Source organism: Manis javanica, chromosome 4, assembly GCF_040802235.1.
Source record: "Manis javanica isolate MJ-LG chromosome 4, MJ_LKY, whole genome shotgun sequence".
NCBI classification, from domain to species: Eukaryota; Metazoa; Chordata; class Mammalia; order Pholidota; family Manidae; genus Manis; species Manis javanica.
In genome coordinates, this window is record NC_133159.1 from 104,009,279 (window position 1) to 104,034,956 (window position 25,678).

Genomic DNA, 25,678 nt, shown 5'->3' on the forward strand with positions numbered 1-25,678 from the left:
GGCCCCACCTATCCCCCTAGCCCCACTGCTGTCCCCGAACAAGACCCACACTGGAATTATAACACCGCCGTAGGTCTCCGCTTGCGAGATATTTTTGCCTCCTGCTTAATAGCAGGTCTGAAAAAGGCAGCTCGTAAAGTAGTCAATTTTCAAAAACTCCAAGACATAATTCAAAAGAGAGACGAAACCCCCTCTGAGTTCATAGACAGATTCACTCAAGCCCTATTACAGCATACCAGCCTGGACCCAGAAACACCTGAAGGAAGACATGTCCTTATGACATACTTCCTAGCTCAAAGCTACCCCGAACTTAAAGCTAAACTCAAAAAGTTAGGACAGGGCCCCACTACCCCCACAGACTGAGATCCTAACAGTGGCCTTTAAAGTCTTCCATAAGCGGGAGGAGGAGAAAGAAAGCGTAAACAAAAGGCTGATCAGGCCAATTTCCAGATGTTGGCCCAGCTGATAAAACCACAACCTGGGCACCCCTCTACAAACAAGCCCCCCCAGGAGCTTGTTTCAAGTGTGGAAAAGAGGGACATTTGTCAAGGGCATGCCCCTCCCCCAGATCTCCTACCACCCCATGCCCCAGATGCCACAAAAAGGGCCACTGGGGTCTGATTGCCCAACCACCCGAAGGGGAGGCTGGATGAACAACCCCCATCCTAAGCCCGCCGTAGTGGGGCTGGCAGAAGGAGATTGACGGGGCCTGGGGGCTTCTCGCCCGACCATTTCCATCACCAAACAGGAGCCCAGGGTTACTTTAACAGTAGACGGTCGCCCCATCTCCTTCCTCCTAGATACAGGAGCCACCTTCTCAATCTTGCGAGAATACCAGGGCCCTACCACGCCAGCCATTACTCCTATAGTCGGGGTAGGAAGTAAACAGATTTTCCTATTAAACCCCCCCCCTTTTATGCACAATCCTAGACAGTCCCATACCTTTCTCCCACTCCTTCCTAGTTATGCCCCAGTGTCCCATCCCTTTACTAGGACGAGACAACCTTTTCCTCCTCCACGTTTCCATAACTATATCCACTCCCACAGCCCCCAGTACTCCCTTTCTGATGGCCCTCATAGCCGACAACCCCCCTCTACCCAATGAAAGCTCCGGTTCTGCCCTCATACACCCTGTAAATCCCAAAGTTTGGGACATTACAAGCCCCTCCGTGGCCCTATGTCCCCCTGCCTCTATCAAATTACGTGACCCCTCTCAGTATATCTGTCAGGCCCAATACCCCCTAACCACTTCAGCCCTCATAGGCCTCCAACCGATCATTCAAGATCTCTTAAACATAAATTACCTCAGACCCACTCACTCCCCATTTAATACCCCCATATTAGCTGTTAAAAAAACCAATGGATCTTTCCGCCTTGTCCAAAACCTTCGCCTCATCAACATGGCCGTTGTCCCTATCCATCCCTTAGTTCCAAATCCATACAGCCTTTTATCACAGATCCCTGCCTCGGCATCCCACTTCTCAGTCCCAGATCTCAAAGACCCATTTTTCTATCCCTCTAGACCCCTGCTCCCATGATTTTTTCATCTTCACCTGGACGGACCCATACACAAGACATTCTAAACAACTCACTTGGACAGTTTTGCCACAAAGCTTCCGAGATAGTCCCCATATTTTTAGACAGGTCCTAGCTCAAGACCTCAAACAGTTTCATCATGATCCCTCCAAGTCCACCTTATAATACATAGACAATCTTCTACTCTGCAGTCTCTCGTGGGAACAGTCTCAACTTGACACTGCCTCCCTACTTAACCTTCTAGCTTCCAGAAGTTACCGAGTATCCCCCGTCAAAGCTCAAATCTCTTCCCCTTCTGTCACTTACCTCAGATTCCTTCTATCTCAACAAAGAAAGTCCATTACCTTAGACAGAAAATGGCTCCTCTCTGACCTGCCCATTCCCAAAACCAAGACAGAAATCTTTTCCTTTCTAGGCCCTTTCTAAGCCTGGCTCGATATTTTAAAACGTAGATCCCTAACTTCTCCCTGCTCCCTGTTGGCAAGACCTCTATACGACCTCAGCAAGAGCTCCCCCCTAAAAAACCATTATCCTCCTCACCCCGACACTCCTTCATTAAGCTCCATCAAGCCCTTGTGGAAGCCCCAGCTCTCCATCTTCCTGATTTGTCGAAGCCCTTCTCATTATACATTCATGAGAGGTCCAGTCAAGCTCTAAGAGTCCTAGGCCAATATTATGGCCCATCCTTTGCCCCCAGTAGCTAATCTCTCCAAGCAATTAGACCCCACAGTTCGGAGATGAGCCCCCTGCCTACGAGCATTAGCCGCTAGACAGCTCTTGCAGAAGGCAGCTCATAAACTGACATTCAGGGCGCCCCTTACCATTCTGTCCCCATATCACCTAAAAGATCTCTTAACCTACAAAAGTTTATAAACTCTCCCTCCCTCCAGACTCCTGACCTTACTGTCCTCTTTCCTCCAAAATCCCGTTCACCCCCTTTGCCATCCATACCCAAATCATGACTTTTTCCTCCTTTACTGCTCTCTTGCTTTTTTCCTCATTCTCATTGTCTTCCCCACCACCCCAGCCTCCTTTGTATGGCGATTCAAAGTCAGACAGACTTACACACAGCATCAAACAAAAGTTACTGCCCTCATTGCCACACCAGACTGCCCTCTGAAAAGCTACTCTGAGCCTTTATACCTCCACTTTCCTCCCTCCACCGAAGTGTTCACTAGCAGCTACCCTTATTCTCCCTACCTCTGCTTCCTCTATGACCAAAAACAAGCCTATTGCAGGCGATAGCCAGACACCTACGGGAGATGTCCCTACTGGTCTTGTGCAATTCACTACATGAGTAACTTCCAGTACCCACAGTATTACTCCTCCAACCGTTTCATGAAATTTCCCAACGGCTCATTCTCCTTATCAATCCCAGATCCCTGGGACTCTTGATGAGCTGCCAGAGTCACAGCCTCAGTTTACTATGGGGGGGGTCCTCGACCCCCCACAGTACCCTTCATATCTCTCAAAAGTATGTTCCCTCTCATTCCCAGATCTCTCAAGTTGCATCAGATATCAACATTCCGAAAAAGTCATTATCCAAACTCTTGACGGCGCCTCTCCATCTTCTTATCCCCACCCCTCTTCCCATTTCTCCTACTCTTCATTACAACTCGTTCAAGACACCACCATCTTTCTCAACCACACCCTTAACACAGCCAATTGTTTCTTGTGTGCATCACTACAGCGCCCACTGCTGGCCGCCGTGCCCCTTAATATTTCCAACTACTCCTTCCATGCAGAAAGACAACCCCTCTGCCCCCTGGCAGACATACCCCTATGGGAACCAGAATACGCAGATAATCTCACCATCCACCACTGTGTAGGCCCAACTCCACCCCCCCTCCAGTGCACTTCACTGCCTCTCTATCTACACCCCTACCTCCGGCTCTAAGACTTTTACACAACCGGGACACTTCTTTTTGTGTAATGGCAGTCTTTTCAACTCACTGCCTCTCAACTCTGATACACCCTGCATTCTCGTCACCCTAATCCCACAGTTAACACTTTACAGCATGGCAGAATTCCTTGAGCTCCAACCTCCCTTGCCCTCGCCCACAAAAAGAGCTGCTTTCCTTCCCATCATGGTCAGTAGCTCTTTGATCACCTCAGCCATTGGGGCAGGGTTTTCGGGAGAAGCCTTGGGTCACTCTCTATAGGCAGTTAGAGATCTCAACGCCAAACTTGAGGGAGCCCTGACATCCACTGCCGATTCTCTAGCCTCTCTCCAAAGACAGGTCACTTCGCTAGCTAAAGTCACCCTTCAAAACCGGCGGGCCCTAGATCTGCTTACAGCCAAGAAGAGCAGCACCTGCGTCTTCCTCTGGGAAGAGTGCTGCTATTCCGGCATTGTAGAAACTAACATTACCAAACTCACCGACCTTGCCTCCAGCCTCCACTCTGCTTCCAATTCCAACCCATTCTCTTCAATACTAACAAACCCCCTCCTCATCTAGCTCTGGCCCATTGCAGGCCCCATAATAATCATTCTTCTCGCCTGTCTCTTCTTACCCTGTATAATAAAGTTCATCAAATCCGAAGTCGGAAAAATCTCTAATCAAGCTTTCAACCAGCTTTTACTCAGGAACTACCAGCTTCTGGCCACAGAAGATCCCTCACCCTCAGGTGACCTCCTCACCACATGCTGAGATAGACCCCTCTCTCCACTGGAAACTGTTCCTGGAAACAATGGCCGCAGACGCCTGGCTCCTGACACCCATATCCTCTTAGCACCATTGGAATCAACAGGTCCTCAACCTATGGTTACAGGGAACCTTCATTGATTTCCAAACCTGAAGAAGTCCACATCTACTCGTCCTTACTGCGGGGAGTCCTATCAACCCTTTCCTCCCAATCCTCAAGCCCTCACTCCCTTCTCCGCCCCTGTTCAGCAGGAAGCAGCCAGAGAGAAAGCAACGTCCACAAACCCATAGAGGAGAAAGGGGGGAATGAAGGGCCAGTAAGATGGCAAACTTCCGGCTTCTCTTCGGGGTCCTCAGTTCCCGCCGGCGCCACCTGAAGCCCAATCACCTCTCGCCCCCCTCCCACTCCCAGCACCTAGCCAACAGACAACAGCCCCGTAGAAGTGACACCTCAATCAATTCATGCCCCTTCCTATATAACCCAGCACCTTTCCCTAATAAAGCGGAACTCTCCGGTGAATTGCTGCTATGTGTCGCTCCTTTCCTTTCATTGGTGCCGAAACCTGGGAGACGGGACACCCCAACTGGGCCCCGTCTTCCCCCCGACACCAGCAGCAGCTTGCCCTCGTCCTCTTTTTCCGGCGCTGGCTCATCACACTCACCACTCCTCTCTGGCCTTTAGGTAAGTTTTCCCCCCGGAGTGGGCCACTCTTCTCCGAGCTATCGCAGTGCCATTGACCGTGATCGTCCGGCAAGGCCCTGACGCTCGGGGATGAGGAGGGAATGCTCCCCGCCTCAGGCCTTCACGGCTGCGGTGGACCATCAGGCCCCTCCTCCGACAGCCATAAATCCCCGACTCAAGCCTTTACAACTGCAGCGGACGCTCAGGCCCCTCCTCTGACAGTCATAAACGCATTCCTTCCATCAGTGCTGAAAGTTTTTAAGCAAAATTTCCCCGGGGTGGGCCACTCTTCCCCGAGCTATCACAGTGCCATTGACCGTGATCGTCCAGCAAGGCCCTGACGTTCAGGGATGAGGAGGAAACTCTCCCCGCCTCAGGCCTTCACGGCTGTGGCGGACCCTCAGGCCTCTCCTCCGACAGCCATAAATCCCTGACTCAAGCCTTTACGGCTGTGGGGGACGCTCAGGCCCCTCCTCTGACAGTCATAAATCCCCGCCTCAGGCCTTCACGGCTGCGGCCGACTCTCAGGCACCCCCCTCCAACAGCCATAAACGAGGTGACTCCTTTGTGGATGAGAACGCTCCCTTCCCCCCCCCCCTCCTCCTTTCACCCGGACTTAAACTAGACTTTGAATTGAATGCCTGACTTCATAAAATATTAGGTTGTCTTCTGGGGAAGGGGATGAGTACATCTGCATGTATTAAGAAGACAACACTACATATTTGGAGACTAAAGAAGACTATAACATACCACTGTTCTACTATTGGCCAATACTCAGCTCTCCTCCCTCTGGGGGAACATGGAGCATTATATTTCCCCACAGCCTTGAAATTGAACATGGCCCTATGATTAGCTCTGGCTAGTGTGTTGTGGGCAGAAATGATATGGACCAGAGCATTTAAATGATGGTACAGACCCTCTGGTTCTACTTGTTACCAGCTGAGATCACTGTGGATTACTTTGGGATACCTTACTCCACAGAGAGGAAGGAGGTTCCGTCAACCTAGGACTCTGAGGGGCTAGAATGAGCAGAAGTTTTGGTCAACCTGAATTGGACATGCAGAGTGAGAAATACACTTTTATTTTAAGCCACTGAGATTTTGGAGCTGCTTGTTCTACAGAATAACCTTTCTTATTCTGAAGGATACACTTACCTTTCACAAAGGCAGAAAGAAGAGGTAAAACCAGGATTTAAATTCAGTCCTGTTTGACTCAGAGGTTAACAGCCAGCCACTCCCTCACTGTTAGCTGTGGGGGATTACTAATGCCAATCTTTGAACTAAGGCTGATGAGTAAAATTCAGCACTGAATGGCTTCAAAAGGAATTAAAACAGGAAGATGTTGATATAATGGGGGTGAACCTGATATGATTGATCAGAGAGTTGGGGGAGAGATAAAACCATAAAACTTTACTTGAATTTGCTTATTTCCCTCATTTAAAGAAGATGAATGTTAGAGATACTTAAAAGAGATTCATTCAGGAAATTACATAAGAATCAGCTATGGAAGTAAGCATTAATTGAATATGTCCTACACAGAAGGTACTACAGCAAATTCTGAGTGACAGGTGGCAATGTATGTGTAGTAAAGTGTGGGATGGGGAAGGAGTAGGGCAGAGATGATAAATGGGAAGAAAGAAATTGTTAACAGTCTGAACCAAACTTTATATATAAACATAAAAGACTATTTAAAGGACTATAATAGTTGAAATTTAGACTAGGAATTTCAGTTATTATATAATAATTGGGAAATACATTTAGATGTTTGAAGAATTTGGATACTTTTATATTATCCTTGACAATATTATATATTCTGATTCTTACTTTGTTTCCTTAATATTAACTGGTTTCATAAAGTTTGTTTTCCATCAGTGCAACATGAAACTTCGTAATTAGAAACTTGAAGGAGATTGGGCCTAGAGCTGTAGTTTAGAACGCCAGATCTTGGTAAGTCTTGATGAGACATGTTATTACTTTACTGACATCTGGTGGCCATACAGCTTAATTGCAGGAATATTTTTTAGTGTGGCCAATGAAATGTGTTGGAAGTTTATGTTCAGATCATGTAGTAAATAGATTTAAAATCTCCTTATTCCTCTTTTTCTTACTTTATTTTCCATCTCTAATATTATTGTTCTCTGTTCCATCTCTCTCTTTTTCCCTTTTTCTCAGATACAGCATATGATTATGGTCAACAATACATAACCCCATATGTCCAAGATACCCTGCACATTTCTGAAAGAAAAAGCCAGAGAAACCACTGAGCCTGCCAGAGACCTGCAAGGATTTCAGAGCTTCCCAAATTCATGTGATACCAGAACTTCCATGCTTTCATTTATGTAACATTTACACAGATACCCACTATGAGCAGGCATGATATCAGATGCTGAGAATTCTGAGACAAAAACTGAAGTACTTGTCAAGGACTTCACTATCTTGTAGGGTATAAAATAAGTAATTTCAACTAAGTAGGATAAAGGTAACCATAGGTCACTCTGGAGCATCCCAGATGCTCAAACCCTACTCTTGCAAACATTCTTAATCACTTTCATCTGAGCATGGAGCTCTTTGCCCATGCATATGTTACACAGGGATCCATCCTAGACTTGCTCTTTCCTATCATTGTTAGTACACTCAATGTAGGGATTAAAACAAATAAAGTATGCAGATGCCTAGGTCACTGCCTGGAATTTAGAAAGTACTAGAAATGTTAGCTAATGCCATCCTTCCATTTGTGTACTCACTAGTCTTTATGCCAGGCACCATGCTAAGAGCTGAGGGTGCTAAAATGAAAAGACAGCCTCTGACTTTAAGGAGTTTAGGGACTAGTGGAGGAAACAGATACACAGATAAATAATTTTAGTGCACTAAGGGCATTGTTAGATTAGCAAATATGGCGTAGGAGAGGAAGAACTATGTTAGTCTGGGGGAAATTAACCATATTCGAACTGTATTGTCAAATATGAGCTAAATTTTGCCAAGGTATTGAAAAGAAGAAGGGCATTCCACGTAGAGGGCACAGCATGAGCAAAAACATGAGGCACAAGAGCACATGACCTGTTCAGAAAACCACAAGTAATTCAGGATTACTCATGCATAAAGTGCAAGGAGAGAGAAGTTGGGACCAGGTTAGATATGTAATAAAATCCACATCAGGAAAGACCATGCAGGACATAACAAATAAATTAAAATTTATATAGTAGACAGAAGTGATTCAGACTGATGGACTGAGGGAATAACTAAGAGATGTTTTGTTTGGTTTGCCCAGAGTTTTAAAAAGCAACATACCTGGACAGGTCACAGTGCAAACAGCTGAGTGCATATTATTTTACCAAGAGTCCATGCTACGAATGTGTTGCCTGTAGGTGTCTGTTGCAAGCCCAGTTCAACCTGATAGATGATAGAAAACCACTGGAGAGTGTTTTGTTTTGTTTTTTGTAAAATACACCAATTTTAATGTCTAGTTATTTTTTTTTGAGAGGGCATCTCTCATATTTATTGATCAAATGGTTGTTAACAACAATAAAATTCTGTATAGGGGAGTCAATGCTCAATGCACAATCATTAATCCATCTCAAGCCTAATTCTCGTCAGTCTCCAATCTTCTGAAGCATAATGAACAAGTTCTTACACAGTGAACGAATTCTTACATAGTGAATAAGTTCCTACATGGTGAACATTACAAGGGCAGTCATCACAGAAACTTTCGGTTTTGATCACTCATTATGAACTATAAACAATCAGGTCAAATATGAATATTCGTTTGATTTTTATACTTGATTTATATGTGGATCCCACATTTCTCCCTTTATTATTATTTTTTTTTATTTTTAATAAAATGCTAAAGTGGTAGGTAGATGCAAGATAAAGGTAGAAAACATAGTTTAGTGTTGTAAGAGAGCAACTGTAGATGATCAGGTGTGTGCCTGTAGACTATGTGTTAATCCGAGCTAGACAAGGGCAATAAAACATCCACGGATGCAGAAGATTTCTCTCAAAACAGGGGGAGGGGAGGTTCTAAGCTTCACCACTCTTGATCTTCAATTTCTCACCTGATGGACCCCCTGCGACTGTGCCTGTCTTAGGTTGTTCCTCCCTTGAGGAATCTTACCTGTCTCTGGCTAACCAGTCATCTTCCGGGGCCATACAGGGAGATGTAAAGTTGGTAAGTGAGAGAGAAGCCATATTGTTTGAAAAGGTTAGCTTTTTACTTCTTTGCAGATTTATGCCCTGTGGCTTCTATGCCCAGCATTTGTCTTGAGGTATCTTTACCACTTGGAGGAATTATGATACTCGGTAAATTCCATATGAGGCACAAATTCTATTTAAGGGTTGTAATTATGAAGGAAGAAGAAAAAGCTATAGAGGTAGCAGATGGAAGAAAACATGGGAGGATTGATTATTTCTTTGACATATCTTCTTGTAGAGTAACTTAAGCATGTATAGGTTTTAAACTACTTACTAAATTGCACACACATATTAACATAATAGGAATACAGTTACATAACCAAAGCAGATCTATAGTTACCAGCCATCTCCAGTGAAGCCAAGAAAACCAGTTTGGCACCCTAGGCATTTGTGAAAATTGTCTATGATATGATGGATATTGTCCAACTGTACTTGAACAGTCTGAGAGAAATCAGACAAATTAAAGCAACCCATTTCTGGGAACTGTTCACATCCCATATGTTCTTTTAACTGTAGATAGTCTGTAGTCTTAAGATTTTGGAGCGCTACAACTTGCACCTCTCCTAATTCTTGGTTGAGTTCCAACAGTACAGATCCGGTCAAATTTGTTGTTGTACTGTATGCACAGGCCAGCTTAGATATCTCCTTCTTCATTCCAATGGCAAGTCACTGGAGAGTTTTGATCAGGAGAACACTATGTCTCCTGATTCTAACATGGTAAATGAGATAAGAGAACTAAGAATTAGTAAGAGACCTAAAGTAGCTTAGGTGCAGGAGCCTGCATGGGGGCAGCAGCAGAGGAGATGCACATAAGATTGACTTAAGAATTAGAAGAATTTGGAGGACCTAATAGGTGATTGTTAATAGAATTTTGTTTGTTTAGGATTTTTTTTGTTTTTTCATTTTTTGGTGTTTGTTTGTTTGTTTGTTTGTTTGTTTGTTTGTTTGTTTGTTTGTTTGTTTTGGTAGTGGTGGTGAGCAGGGAACAAGGAGGAGGAGTCTAGAATGACTCCCAGGTTTTTGGCTTAGGCAGTCATGGAGATGGTACCACTCCTAGAGGGAAGTCTGACAGGATGTAAGGGTATGTTAGAGACAGAGATCAGTTGTTAGGTTTGCACAGGTAGAGTTTGAGGATTATTGGTGGGCATTCTAGCAAGGATGATGGTTGGGCTGGACCACAGACCCGTGACACATTATGAAGTTGAAATTGGAATTAGAAAGGTTCCAAGCACCAAGTCCATAACTCTCACAACTCAAGGAGTCCTCAAGCTTGAAGTCAAGGTAAGAATTCACAAGCTCTCCCATAGTTGAATCAAAGAGTTATAAAAAGAAAAGTAGTGATAATAATCATAACAGTAATGTAACACTTATCTTTAGTAGAATTCCAACTATGTGTAAGGGACTGGATTGTCTCATTTATTCCTCATAATAACTTTATATAATAGGTGTGCTCATTGTTCCCATTTCACAGATGTGAAAACTATGGTTTAGAGAAGTTAAGTAGCTGGCCTAGATCCCAGAGTGGTAAGGGGTAGAACTAGACCTTAACTGTTTTCAGAGTTCCAAGCTGGCTATCACTCCATTACGCCGACAGCCGAAGCAGGTACATAATATGAGGAATACTTAGGAGGTTGACTTCTTTTGATGAAATACCTTCACTTTCCCTCAATCAGCACATATGCCTGATATTTTAACTTTAGAATGTATTTCTTAGGGTCTAGAAGGTTTAGAGGGGAAAATTTCTCAAATCCCACTATTCAGGTCTAAAAACCTTTGGTCTGAATTTATGGAGGTTCTCAATCTGCACTTAGAATCACTCAGTAGGGTTGGGAGCGTGTTTTTAAAAACTGCCAGTGTGCTAACTGGTCTGTAGAATCAGCCCCAATGCACACACAGACACACACACACACACACACACACACACACACACACAGTGCATCTAGGGTTGGAAACCAATGACAATTCAGTGAAATCACAAACCCTGGGGATGGACCCCAACAACCTGTGTTTTCTCAAGTCTCCCAGACAATTCTGGTGGGTACTTTCATAGAGTTAATGAGCAACCACAGAAAAGTAAAATGGGTATAGGGAGCAGATCCAACCTTAGGCACTGTGGGGTAAAGGGAAGATCCTGAAAGGGGAACCTGGTCAAGGCAAACTTCTCTTCCGTACAGTTTGAAAGTTTGATTTATCCTTCCCAATGTGTGAGCTTGTCAACTGTGCCCCTTCACCCTAGGGAGCCTTGGGCAGAGTTGATTCTGCTTCTCCCAGCGGTCTTGTGGGGAGGTGACAGCAGCCCTCTGTAGAAAAGCAGCTATTAAGCAAGATGAAGTTCAAGGCATGGCCAGAAGGTGGCTCCACATCCAGTCTCTCCCTCCAGTTTTCCCGCGAGTCAGGACTCAAAGGATCCGCGGGGCGGTGGGTGAGGCAGAGACTGGGGAATGGGATTCTGGAGTTACGGGAGTTGGGAGACTAGGTTCATGAAAATTAAGTTTTTCCTTTGAGGGAGAAGAAACAGAGATATCACTGGCTGGGAAAGTTATGTGAGGGGAGGATTCCTCTTCCTCCTCTCCAGAGAGCTAAACGGAGCCATATTGGACCCTCCCCATTTCACTCAGAGGAGATACTTTTAAAGGGAGTTCAATGTTTTACTGAGGAGACTCCAAGGAGGGAGGAAAGCAGCCCACAAGAGGGGCAGCCTGACAGGTTGGCAGATGTAAACAGTCGCTCTCATGCATGTGGCTGAAAGCTGGAAGTCAGTCCCTCGAAAGGCACAGCAGTAGCCCACAGGCCTGTGACACCTTTCATCAGCCTTTCTGCCACTTTGAACTGATGGCAACTGAGAAATTCACAGCAGTTGACGAGAAACAGAAATGGGTGCTCAGTTTCAGGGTCTACTTAGCAGATAGCAAATGGAAGGGAGCCCCTGTAGTCTGCAAATTGGGGCCTTCTCTTCAGTTTTTCCACTTCTTTAAAATGAGGATTAAAGAGATATCTTTTACTAAATGGTCATGAAGATTAAGGAAAATTATGTATGAGAATTGCCTGGCATGTAGCCGGTACTCAGTAGATGTCTCTTCCATGTTCCTCTTTCCTAGAAGAGCTCAACAGCTGTATGACCAAAATATCAGATTATTCATTTTACTGTGTAGGTAGTTTTCTCAAGGGAAAAACAAAAAGGAAACAATGACACCCTCTTCTCCTGGAGCAACTGAAAACTACAAATGTGTGTTCTCAATTCAAGCCAAGGACTATTATTAGTTAGCCATAACTGCACTTTTGATAAACTTCTTAAGTTCTGATGTTCTGATATTGCTCCTACACAAGGATATGAATGAACAACAGGTAAACATCCCTTTGTTTGGCAGTTCACATAGCCTGAGATCTGCTTCCATTATCATGGACTGTACTTTTGCAGGTCTTATCCCACCCAAATAGAGAGTTATCAGTTGGAATTTATTAAGCATTCTAAGTAGCATTGTGAGATAAAGATGGATTGTCTAACTGAATTACCACCTTTACTTTCAGAATACATCCAGGGGCCATGGCCTCAGGAACACAGCCCTTTTCCACACAGTCCTAGAGTCACCATGTTTTCTGCAACAAAAAGCTGGTTAAATATCATTCCACAGAAACTGGTCCATTAGAATGCTTCCCAGGCCACTCTTGATAGCCAAATGTAGTAGAAAAGTCCACATTTATCCCACTGCTCCTCCGGCCACGTCTGCCACCCTGGACCTCCTTATGTACTTCCTGCCTTGAGTGAGGCTATTGGCTCCAAGCTCTTTTAATGTCATTTCTCATATCCTGGAAGGAGACTGTCCCTCCAAGGTTTTTCCTTGACCACTCTCTTTTACACTCTATGGGCTCTCCCATAACTGATCCCATCCTTTCTTTCTTGGATTTATTTTGATACCTTATGCAACAGACAGTAATGCTCACCACAGATCACATTTGCTCTTCTACATTTCTCAGCCCCTGCATTTGGGGTGGGAGGGCATAAAACCAACTCTGGCAACAAAATGTGAGTAGATATGATGTATGTCACTCTAGATGAGGGGATGAAAAGCCCACCTGTATTCCTAAGTCTCTCTCTCCTCCTGCCCACGTGACTGAGGGGGACTTGCATACTGGACACTGAAGTTGCAAGCTGGTACACCTTTGTCAGCTTGGTTTCTGGAGGACTATGGGGAACAGAGCCCCTGCACAACACATATTTGACACGTGATATGAGCTAGAAGTAAACTTTTATTTTTCTCTTAAGTCACTGAGATTTGTGGATTGTCTGTTATACTGCAATATAACCTGTTCTATCCTGACTTCCCAGTGTAGCACTTAGCCTAATGTTGACGTACAGTGGTTAATAAATTATTTTTTCACAAATCAGATAAATATATATAGCCCTAGTCAAGGCTTTGTAATTTGTAACCAGCCCTTCCCAGAGTTTTGTAATTTTTTTTTCCAATATGCTGCTAGACAGATGCATTTCTCAGAATTGCTCCTCTTCCAGAGCACCCCACCTCTGTTGGTAGTACACAGTCTCTCTGGTCATCCAGAAACACAGACATCAGCTGAGACATGCACCAGCACCAGCCACTCCACCTTCATCCAGTCCCTGAAATCTTCTACAAACACCTCCAAAATACTGTTTCAGTCTCTTCATCAGCTCCTGATGACTTCCCCAGTCACAGTGTTCCCCGTCTCTTGCCTGGAGTAATGACCATTCTTCCTATCACCTGCCCTGCTCTGCACCCAGAAAATCTGCCCTCCCTCCTCTAGTCAGAGTGAATATCTAAACTACAGACCTAATTTAGTTAAAACCATTTGTGGCTCTCTGTCACTACAACATAAAGCTGGAGCTTCTTGGCTTGTCAAAGAGGCTTTCTGGCACAAGGGACTAGACCACACTCAAACCTCTAGCCTGTATCTTTCCTTTCCCACACTGCCTTTGCTTTGCAATACTAGCTAAGTATGTGCAGTTCCACAAACATTACAGAGTTCCATGCCTCTTTCCCTAATCTTGCTGGCTGGATCCTATGATTCTGGATCCTGTGATTCTTGAAGACTCACCCAGCCTACCCCACACCTCATCTTCACTCCTCCTGTGCGTTTCCACAGCACCTGGTTTGCACCTCATCGTGGTGGCTGTGGCTCCGTGGCAGCCCACAGACGTGAAGATGAAACGCTCTGCCTTATGGAAAGGCTAGGCCTAAGGATCTTTCTTTGACTCCCTTAGGACATGTTTCATTTGAAATTACTTGGTTCTAGATTTCTGTCTAGTTGCCCTCTCCAGGTCTCAGAGTAATATACCTATGGAATATTCAGTATGTAGACTTTCTCCCTTCCTCCCTCCCTCCCCCTGGCCCCCACCCACCACCCTTCTGTACCTTTCTTGTTTCTACTGTCTCTGATGTCAGAATGACTGAGCTCAAATCCAAGCTCCACCACTTAATAGCTCTGTGACTCTCAAAAAGGTTTTCAACTGCTCTGAGCCTTATTTTCCTCATTTGGAGAATGGGGATAGTCATATTCCCCATATTCATGTTCATCTCTATGAATTAAATACATTTACATAAAAAATACTCAGAACAATGCCTGATACAGGTAAGCATTGAAATAAATATTTGCTAATATTATTACTAACTTTCTTTGACCTATTCAATGAATAACTAAATAATAATAAATGTTTAATAACAATTCCTAACCCAGGAGTCTAAGTTAAGCTAGCTGGTATTTTGGATTTGGGCCCACGCCTGCCCCCCATTCACTCGCCCAAATCCCTCTGTCTAGGATGCTGCAACCAACATTCCATACAGGAGTTTCAGTCATTTGACTTAAGGCTTGTTCCCCCTTAAAGCACAAATACCACATAAAGTCTTATCAATCATTTATAATGCCCTCATTGAAGTAGTCCCAGACAACGCCAGCTGGAAATAATAATAACTCATATTTGTATGGCACTTTATAATTTACAAAGCACTCTCACATATCCTTGTTCTTTTGATCCTCAGAACAATGCTGTGGGGTGGGAGGAGCAGGCATGATTAGGAGTATTACGATTTTCGAGAGGAGAAAGTTGACTCACTGACTGTAGGAGCCCGGGTTCCCAGCCTGGCATGTCATGGGGCTGGGGCTCATTTTCAAGTTATGTGGATCTACAGGTCCAAGTTCCTCCCACTCTGCCATGCTTGTGTAACTCTGAAACCCTCCAGCTCAGCAGAGGACTTACATACCCCAGGTGCCTAACAGAGTCACAGAGGCTGGCAATTCAGGTTTTTGCAGTAATGAGTTTAGAGACTTGGAACAAAGTGGGACTTTAGAGACATTCTGTTCAAGAACCCAGGACTGAAATCATATTTACTGAGTGCATACCTAGTTCTTCATTTACTGATTATCTTAAGAAAGGCATTTAACTTCTTTGTGCTTTAGTTTTATTACCTATGAAACAGGGCTAATAATAATAGTCATCCAATAGGGTTTTGGGGGACCAAGTGAGAGCACTGATGGAGAGCACTTAGTTATTGAATGTCAGTCATCATCACTAAGATGTTCAAGGCATAGCTGATAAGATTATTGTGAGCTCATTGCCCTTTAAAGATGTAGAAGACCAGGACGGAGATCACCTGGACCCACCCCCACGTTATAGACAGGCAAGGCAACAAGGCCCAGTGAGCCATAGTGACTTACAGAGCTCAGAAGAGCGGGGAGTAGAACCCGCAGGCCCCTGAACCCTGACTGGGACATACTACAATTTCCTGTGAGCCTCATCCTCTACTTGATCTGTGGGAAAATTATCAGTCACTCAACAAGTACTTATGCTTAGTCCTGAAATAGCCATTGTGAAGGATTACAACCATTTATAATCTATTTGGACTGGCAAGCGTTAAGTAGTAGCAGCATTTAATCAGCTTTTCATTGGTACAATAATTTGTATGAGGCCATAGGTGGAATGCATGAAGCATGTGGGAAAGGAAAGAGCTCCATTAATTAATGATTAACAAACATTTTATGGAGCTCCTAATTGTGTCAGGCATTTAACAGGCATTAGAGAGAGATACATAACCTCCACTTTTCAGGACCTCAAAGTTCAGATGGAATGACATGTGTGTAAATAAGTAATTTCAGCACACTATTTCTCAAAATGCATAAGAAAGGTATTTACAAGGGCTGTGACAGCTCAGTGACTATAAGAGCACTAAGGAAATTATTTCTAAGTCTGCCTTGGGATGTGAAGGTCCAGGAAGTAACACTGAAACTGGGTTCTGAAGTACAAATAGAAGTTTGCTCATGTGTAGTAGAAAAAGCCACTTACAGGAAGAAGAAGAAGGCTTTGCAAAGGTCTGGACACAGAGCATGGTAGTAGATGAAGTCCTGATTGGGTGTCCTCTAAGGTGTCCAATTTCAGGGAATTGGAAAATTATTGTTTAGCTGGAGGTGGGGTGCAAGTTAGACTGTGCCGGGCATAGCTGAGAAGCAAATAAAGCCAGATCACAAGGGGTCTTGAGTACTCCATCTAGGAGCTTTGGACTTATTGTGTAAAAAATGAGACCCTGGCACAAATTTTGAGTGGAGAAATAATGAGAGAAGATTGTAATTTTTTTCTTCACTCCTGAAATATTTTTTAATATTTCTACAATGCACATGGGTTACTATGATCATCAGAGGAAACACATTACTTCAAAAGAAAGCTGGATTACTCTGGTTTCAGTGTGGAGGGTGGACACTCAAAATTAAGAATAAAAACAGGAAGCTAAGGTAGGAGATTGTTGCAGTCCCTCAGATGCAAACTGTTGAGCAGATGGACCAAAGTTAAAGATGAAAGGGCATGAAAGTGACAGAATGTGAAAGAGACAGGTGGAGAGGTGAATGAGTGGATGCCAGTTGGCTGGAGAGGAAGGGGTACAGCATGACTCCCAGAGGGTGCTGGAGACTGAAGGCAAGTGTCTAGTAACTACCTTTGGTGATTTCTATATTGTCAGCTAGACTGAGAATGCCCTTAAGGCAAAGACTTTGATGTTCTGGGGTCTCTTCCCATGTCACAGAGCCCTGCTCCTCTCTGGCCATCTGTGCTTTACAGACTTGAAGGCTGGGGAGTATTGGTATGATGGATCAGAGTTGTCAGAAAATTGATAACACCCAATTACACTTGAATTTCCTATAAATGAATACTTCTTTAGTATGTGTCCTGTGCAATATTTGGGGCATAGTTATATTTTAAAAACATCAGTTTATATGAAATTCGAATTCCACAGGACATGCTGTATTTCTATTTGGTAGATCCAGCAACCCTAGTTCTGGGTGAGTGTGCATGTGTGGGTGTGTACAGCAGAGAGCAGGAACCAAGAGCTGTAGCGAAGCAATGGGATGTACAAAGGATTAAAGTGACCTTAAGCAGACTTCATTCTCACAGAAAGGCAAGGCACAGAGACAAAACAATGGAGTCACACCGAGGGAGGCAGGCAAGCAGAATGACATAAGACATCTTTCAATCACCAACTGCCTTCTTCTCCTTCCTTCTCTTGTTCATGACCGGAGAATGTGCTGATCTGGGGACAAAACTTTTCTGACCAGGAAATAGGGGACATTATTTACTGCATGAGTTTTGTATTCATGCAGTCGGGTTCAAATTCTAGCTGCATGGCCTTGGAAAAATCACTTACCTTTTCATCTGTTTTCTTCACATGTAAAATGCAAATAATAAAACTTACCTGAGAGAATCCTTTTAGAATTAAATGGATGTAATGCAATGCCTAGAACCTATTAATAAGATACTAGTATCATCATTTTCACATAATAATAATAGCATCTTACCCTCAGAGATCACTTTAGTGTTTTCACATTTTTTTATTTTTATCATATCCTCACAATAACTCTGTGAAAGACAATACATGACAAGTTTGATTGTTCCCATAATACAGACTATTTAAAAAATTAACCAGCTTGTCTGAAGTCACACAAGGTGATTAGTTAGTACCAGAACCAGGGCTACTAAACTGATACAATGCTAGCACTAGAAGGAAAATGGGTCATCCAGTGGTTCTCCACTCAGGGTTTTTGGAAATGTGAGGGCATTTTTATTGTCCTAAAGCTTGCAGGTTCTGCTGGTATCTAATGTCCGGTGCTAAACATTCTCTAGGTGCAGGACAGTCCTGGCCTGTTGCCGATAGCTCCATGTTGAAAAACACTGGCATTCCTGGCCCCTGAATTTCCAATTGAAAAATCTGAGATCTGGAGTGGTTAAATGACAGGTCTTGGTAGCTTTCACACGAGAGATGATCAAAAACTATTTGTTGAGTGAGAGATGAAAAAGGGAAATGGAGCCCATGAAGGGAACTTCCTGCATCCACTCCTCTACCTGGTGAATGTGGCACGTGAATATGTTGTTATGGCCGTAAGGGGGAAAAGACCACTGGGTTCCAGTCCATGGAGCACAGCTGACCATGTGACCAAGAGCCCTTGACCAAGAGAGGTTCCCCTGCTACCCTCCATGGCTCAGGCTCTCAGTGGGAGACCACGGGTTGCCCATCCAGCATCCTGTGCCCCTCCCACAGAAGTAAGGAGAACATGGAAGGAGCCTTCCACACGCCGCCAAAGTACGGCACTCATCCAAAGCAGTGGGGCTTCCCAGACATGTGGCCCTTGGAGCCTCTGGGTAAGTGTGACCATGAGAGCCCGGCATCCCAGGTGCCTGAGCAGGAGCCTGGCTGGGTGGGAGGGGTCAGTAGCACTAGGACCCATCGCTTGAGCTGCACAGGGTGCACAGCTTACAGCAAGAAATGGCCCTGAAGTGCATCAAGTCCAAAACCAGCATTTTATAGGTGAGGAAAATAATAAAAGGTGCAACTATAATTTTTCATGATTTTACTTGTGGTACCCTGAAAAGCAATTTGCACATATTGCCCCATTTAATTCCCACACCAGCTGTGAGATAGGTGTTTGTGTTCCCACTTACACAGGAAGAAAATGAAGAATATAAGTAAATTTACTAAAGTCCAAACAATGAAGGTGGCAGAGGTAGAATTTGAATCAAGGTCCATCAGATTCCATCTGATAGCCACTATCCTGCTTTCCGGAAGAAGCTGAACACGGGAAAGGGGCCGATTAACCCTGGAGGACCCTCTGCCCACTCCCCTCTCAACATGTTTCCTGCCAGGCGCACTGGGTCTGGCACGGATGTCAACTCGCTGCCTGCGGTGTGGGAACCCCCGCCACCCTGGTGTCGCCCGGAACTTTCTTTGTAGCTTTCTTTCCTCCCAAAGTAGCTGCCGCGAGGACGTGAGGTGAATATTAAAACCCCCAGGCTGGAGGCCCGCGTCCCCGCCCCACTCCGGAGCGGCGGGCCATCAAAGCGAAAGGAAGCGCGAGCGGGCGGCGCGGAGGCGCACAGCCCAGCGCGGCCCCAGCGCGCTCCCCGCAGGCGTCGGCCTGGGACCCGCCCCACCCCGCCCCTGCCGGCCGGGCTTTCATGTGGATCAAGGCCCGGAAGATGACAAGCCTCCTGACGGATAGACACACCGAGACCTCGCTGGTGATTTATTGGCTTTCTGCACCTGACGAGAACCACTAGTCCCATCTGAGGAGGAAAATATATGGGCTTTCCTGACTCCAAGTGGCAGTCGCGGGGCGAGCATGTGATCTCAAGCTGGGCAGGAAAAGCAGAGCTGTGCACCGGCCTGTGTTTTGTAAGCGGGCCCGGGTCATAAAAGTGTCAGCACGCGATATATTTCTTGCGGGGGATCCTCTCTGGGCTCCCGCCAGCTCCTTCTCTCCAGCGGCTGGCAGCCTGAGCCGGGCGAGGGTGCGCCCTGAGGCCGCCCGCGAGCCCTCTGCACTGCCCCCCAGCGCAAGGCTGGGATGGGGGCGGTCGGCAGCCGCGGGGCACTCTGGGCCCACAGGTCTGGATTCTCTGGTAATCACATGCGGCCCCGGGGGAATGCAGCGCAGGGCTGGAGTCTGACCTGAGTGGAATTCTGGACCTAGCTCATTAGATGGGGCATCATAAGCAAGTTACTTAATTCCCTGTATCTGCTCCCAGGTAAATGGGAATGATAATAATATACACTGAATATGATAGGACAATGACTTATTTAGGAAGTAAAGTTCCAACCCAGCTCTCACGGATGACATTACTAGAAAGCAGCTAGAAAAAGGGGCCAGGGGCCGGTGTGGATGGGTCACAGGAGGTGAGCAGGGGAATGCTGAGGATGAGGCTGTGCGCTAATGGTATGGATTTCACTGTTCTCTGATGGCCCTGTCATCCAATTCACCACAGTATTATATTAGTATATGTAGCAGGGCTTCTGTTAGGGCAAATATAAAATTTGCTTTCACTTATGTCTACAAGTAGAGACTCCGGATCATCTAGAGGATTCAGTTTTTCTCTAGGGGAGAAAAAAAAAAAGTAATTTGAAGGTCTTTCTTGGTTATGTAAATGCAGAGACCTGCCATGTTCTGAACTTTGGAGATGAGAGAACCCTTTGGAGAGAAGAAAACCAGGGCAAGGTTGCAAGTCCTTAAATTCTCTAGCTTGCAAAGCTAATCCCTGAAGAGGAGGTGTATCAATATGTAAAGGGAGCACAAGAACCTTCTGGGAGAGAAAATGCCAAGGCTCCCAACTCCTGCTTCCCAAGATTTGAAAACAAGAAGACCTGAGACGGTGGTGCTCCCAACCAAGGTCTAGGGACCAAGAGGGACAGCTGGGCCACAGAAATAAACTTAAGGAAAAGAGAAGCCCAGGTTCATAATCCCAACTCAATACAATAGCCAAAAGAAATGCAGAGGAGGTCCAATGTTGACACAACGTGGTGTTTTTCTAGAACCACCTGCTTGGCATAGTGCTTGCATCTAGGGGGAAAAGTGGCTGAACATGACAATGTGAACTTAAAATCTCTATGAACAGGATAGGCACATTCGACACCACCAACTAATGACATTCCACCAGGCTAACCCATGTTAGCTTCTAAGCTGGGAGATTCCACATTCTAAAGCATAAGCAAGGGCAACAAGACGAAAAGCAGTAGCCAAGTGATCAGACTCTATGTCTTACATCTTCAGTGTAAGTTCTCAACATTCTCAGACAACTCAGGGTGAGAATGGGGGCTAAGAAGAGGACACAGGATTTACTGTTCACAAGGTAGGTGAAGAGGGACTTGAAAAATAAGAGATTAAACTGCATTTGGACCCCACAAGGGTGAAAGAGGTTTTATAATTTTGATGAATTCAGTGCTTTTATCACTAATTATCCTGTCTTCAGTTTGACTACAGGCTTAATACCCATAATGATCAAGAAATATTTGTTGGTTATCCTTTCCTACAGTTCCATTCTGCTGGGATATTTGGAAATGGACTAACTCTAAATTGCATTTGCAACAATTTTTTAAGTGTCTAAATTGACAATATGCTTTATTCTTGTCACTCAGTTTTTGTTTTTCTCATCTCCTGCCTTGGTCTTAGATAAAACATTTTATGGGTAAATGTTCCACTGGATGATTTCATATAAATAAAGAGAAAAAAATGAAGCCAGTAAAGCTACAACAATAAAAGTCATACTATGAAGTAGGTGTGCAAGATCAGTCCATAGCCTTGCCCGCATCATCAAGCTAGGAGGTGAGTCTGCTGTCCCTCCCACACCTGATCTCACTACATGTCTACCCACAAGAAGGTCACCACCAGGCCCCAGTGTCCCTCTGGTGCATATTAGAAAAAGGGACCCTTCCCCAGAGCCCCAATACCTTTCTGGGGCACTTGGTTTAGAAGCACAGGCTGAATTTCAGCCCCCACTCGTTGCCCCTGTTGGCCGTCTTTTCTACAGGAGTCAGCCTGCATAACAGTGTGGAAGACCCGGCCCTCAAGCTGCTCTTTTGTGATCTGCTGTCCCCTTCCAGGCCTCCCTTGGGGCTCACTGTGGACACCTGGGATCCAGAGCAAGGGGGTTCTTGGTTCTGCCATTTCTAAACTGTGTTATTTGGGGCTCATCAGTTAATCTTTCTGAATTACTTTCCCCTTATATAAAAGAGGAATGGGGTGGCTTCTCTCACAGGGCTTTTGTGAAGGAAATGTAATTCTCACTGAGCAATAATCTGGGTATTCTAGGCCCACCCCCTCATGTTCCTAATGACAATCCATTTTACAAGATTGAGGATAGGGGAATATTTCAAACCTTTCAGCTGGAAGGGGTTTTAAGCACAAGTAAGGAATAACTGGACAACAGGATTTGTCTGCAGGTGCCCAGCAGAACTCTGGCCTTGTCTGAGAGCTTCTGCCACAGGTTTCATGGCTACATTCTCCCCTCAGCCAGCAGGACCAGACAGTGGTCCTCACCGGGACCCTCCAAAGCAAGGCCAGGGACTTGTTCCTCCCAGATTCCCCAACATTCAACACTCCACATGGGCTTGTCACCAGGCAGACCCACAGTAGAGTCTGTTGTGCTTGGCCGAGCTGAGCAGGAGCTGTGACAATTGTCAGTGTTCTTTTACTCTATTGCAGATCCCAAGGTCAGTTTGGAAATTTTCCCAGAAGCCTTACATGATGCCTCCTCTTTGACTTCCATGAGTTGTGTGAACATGGAGACCCTCCCCATCTTTATACAGCCCAGCCCTCCAGACCATGGTGTGTACAGTCCAAGAAGACAGTGATCCAAGAGAAGGTGGCCAAGGTACACTGAGTTCTGGCATATTCTTGGAGACTCGGCAACTCTAATTTAGCATCCCAACAAGAATGCAAAGAAAAGATCTAGGGTCTGGAGAGGAGTCAAGGGAAAGGCTTGATGTGTGATTTGAGGACACAGGCATCTGGGAGGGCAGCCGAGAGAATCTTCATGAACCCAGCCATGAGAAGCATCCTAGGACCACACTGTGAGCCCAGCTTTCCAAGGCACCAAGCTTCCCTAGAGAAGCAAAGCTGTAGGGTAGAATGTCTGAGATGCGGAGGTGTGGGTTGGCCAGACTGAGGGTGATATGACCCTGTGCAAGAAACTGAATGCCTCTGACCTTCGTCCTTCACCTGTTCCCAGTCCAAAAGTCCCGGCCATCCCACAAAAATATCTATGTTTTTATCCAAGTGATAAGAAAACAGTATTTACATAATGCCTAAATTTTTCCCAAAGACATTTTTAGATTATCACAATATCCAAAATGTTCATTTTGTTTGTACTTGCCTTATGGACCTCTGTGGTAAAATTCAATCAGTCAATAAATAAATATTTTTAAATTCTAAAATAAATGAGTGTAAGTTACCCAATTGTGTGTTCCACCAACAGTCATTGAGATTCAACACAAACCTACCCCAGAGTCTGCCCTTTGCCTTCAGTCTGTAACTGAGGAGGGTCACAGTTCTGAATTTAGATCGGGCCCCATGAGACTCAAGAGCCTTCAGTCTTCCCCTGGTTTTTAATTTACATTGTTCAGTCAGATTTCAAGATGCTTATCCTTCTTTGCTTTCTATCATAGCCATTTAGTATTTTAGACATTTTTCAGGGGGCAGGAATCACAAAGATTAAAAATATTAAAACAAAAGAACTTTCTAATGAGGAAGCCAGTTGTGGTTTGGGTCTTGGAGGACACATCAGGAAATCTGAGTACACTTCCTATTGGACCATTGATTCTCTACATGGAGGCAAAAAACCTTTTGTAGCAGGGCCAGATTATAACTATATAGGATTTCTGGGCTCTCTACAGCCTCTCTCTCAGCTACTCAACTCTTTCAGTATAAAAGCAGCATAAGCAGCCAAGGAGACAATACTATAAAGACCATGTGCTGCTCTGTTCCAATAAAACTATTTACCAAAATAAGCCACAGACCAGATCTGTCCAAGGGGCTGTAGTTTGAAGACCCCTACTTCACACCATCTGTGTCTCTGAGTAGAAAAATGGACATACTAAAATTTTCCCTAGAGTTGAGGCCGGCTACAACTAAACATCTGCCTTAGTGCCTGTCTAACCCCAAGCTCGCATCGTAGGAAGAGGCCTGGGGGGTAGAGGGACAAAGAATAAGATCAAGTCAGGCCTAGCCCCCATGGGAAGGCCTGGAGGGAGATGGGTTCCGTGGAGTCCACCTCTAGCACGATACCTGGCACTGCAGTGGCACTTCACTTATTTTCTGAATAAATGACGATTCCATTAATTCATTGCTTCCTGGGAATTTGAGTTTGCTGTTTAGTCATCTCAGAATTCTCTTGGTCTCCAGGTCAGCCACCTGCTTCAGCAACTCATCCCATAATCAACCTTCTTTGCCAAAGTCAGTAGTGAGAGCAATCATCAGGGGCTATTATCTGATTATTCAAAGAGCAGAACACACATACTGCTTTTGGAACCAAAGTGCTCCAAACACTTACCGAATCCCCTGATTTCCCACTGGGATCCTTTCTGGTAATAAGCCCTCTCCCATGCCATGGGGCCAGTGCCATTTGGGGAGTCAGTGACCCTACAATGCCAATGGTTTCCATGACAGATGGAGGGTCTGCCTCCACCTTGTTCTTGTTGCCCTCGCTGGTTCATCCTGGCACAGTTGGACTCTTGGTACCTTAGCCAGGTTTGGAATGGAGCAGAAAAGGCCACTAAACAAAAAGAAGAAGTCCCTCTCTCTCTCTTCCATGACTTGTCCATCACCTTTGCCTGAACTGGGAGTCTTGCTTCAGACCTCATACTGCAGGCCAATTTCTGGCTTGGCCACTATTTCCAACATTTGTGACTGTCATGACTTGTCATCGGCATCATGACACATTCTACACACATGGGCATGTTGCATGCATTAAGACATGCTTCCTGCATTGGATGTTCCCAGACTGAGGATAGTTTCCTGGTAGAGAACTGAAAACTGCATTGAGGAATTTAGATTGAGCTCAAATCTATGGGTCTAGAGTAGGTTGAGCTCAAATCTATGGGGTTAGGAATGTTTTCTTCCCTTTAGTGGCACACCCCTATTTTAAAAAGCAGCAGCATTTATAATGAGGGCTCAGTCTGGCCCCCAGGACATATTACAGGCAGAGCCCACTGTCTCTTCGGTGGATGACTGCTGCCTCCCTGATCAACCCTGGCCTTCCCCTCCCCCATGGGGAGAGGCGGTGGGCTGCAGCTCAAGGCTCACCTGGAACGCTTCCGGTTGCTGAAGGGCTGGATGGGGACTCTGAGACAACCTGATGGATCATCTCATAAACAGGCCTGCAGGAAGGAAAAGAAAATTATGCCAACAGAGTGCACTTATGAGAAATAGATATGTGCAGTGCAGGGAGAAATGCTTTGATATTAAAATTTTTTGCAACTTAAAAAGGCATGAAAAATGATACCGACCGCTAACTAATCAACATTCCTTTGTGAATGCAGCTTCAGTTCCTAACCAAAAACACATCTCTGCTATTGTCTTGTCTGGATCCAGATGCAAACATGATTAATTAAGTTTCGGGGAGGAGGGGGAGGGGGAGGGTCAGGACGGATGGCTTGCTGAGGATCATTTTTATACACAGGCCTGGGGAGAATCCTGAAGGCCAGGTGCCTTACCCCACATGGCAGGGCTTGCCTTCCATGAACTGAGAGCCACAAGGGTGCAGTGGGTAGGCTGCACACAGACCTGCAGGGTTTCTTAGAGCCAGGCAGGCTCTCCAGTCAGTTACAGAGGCCCTTGGCCATCTGTCG

General features: G+C 45.2%; 2 long non-coding RNA genes across 2 annotated transcripts in view; one reads left to right on the forward strand and one right to left on the reverse strand.

Moving 5' to 3' along the window:
• LOC108399096 (uncharacterized) overlaps positions 1-25,678 on the reverse strand; it is a 223,792-nt gene that overhangs the window by 169,312 nt on the left and 28,802 nt on the right. Inside the window, exon 2 of the long non-coding RNA XR_012130306.1 lies at positions 25,134-25,207. This is a non-coding gene — a long non-coding RNA (uncharacterized lncRNA). The remainder of the gene's footprint in view (positions 1-25,133; positions 25,208-25,678) is intronic.
• Positions 19,351-23,232, forward strand: LOC108390792 (uncharacterized). The gene is made up of 3 exons (XR_001851593.3): positions 19,351-21,183; positions 21,504-21,656; positions 22,536-23,232. It is a non-coding gene; the product is annotated as an uncharacterized lncRNA (long non-coding RNA).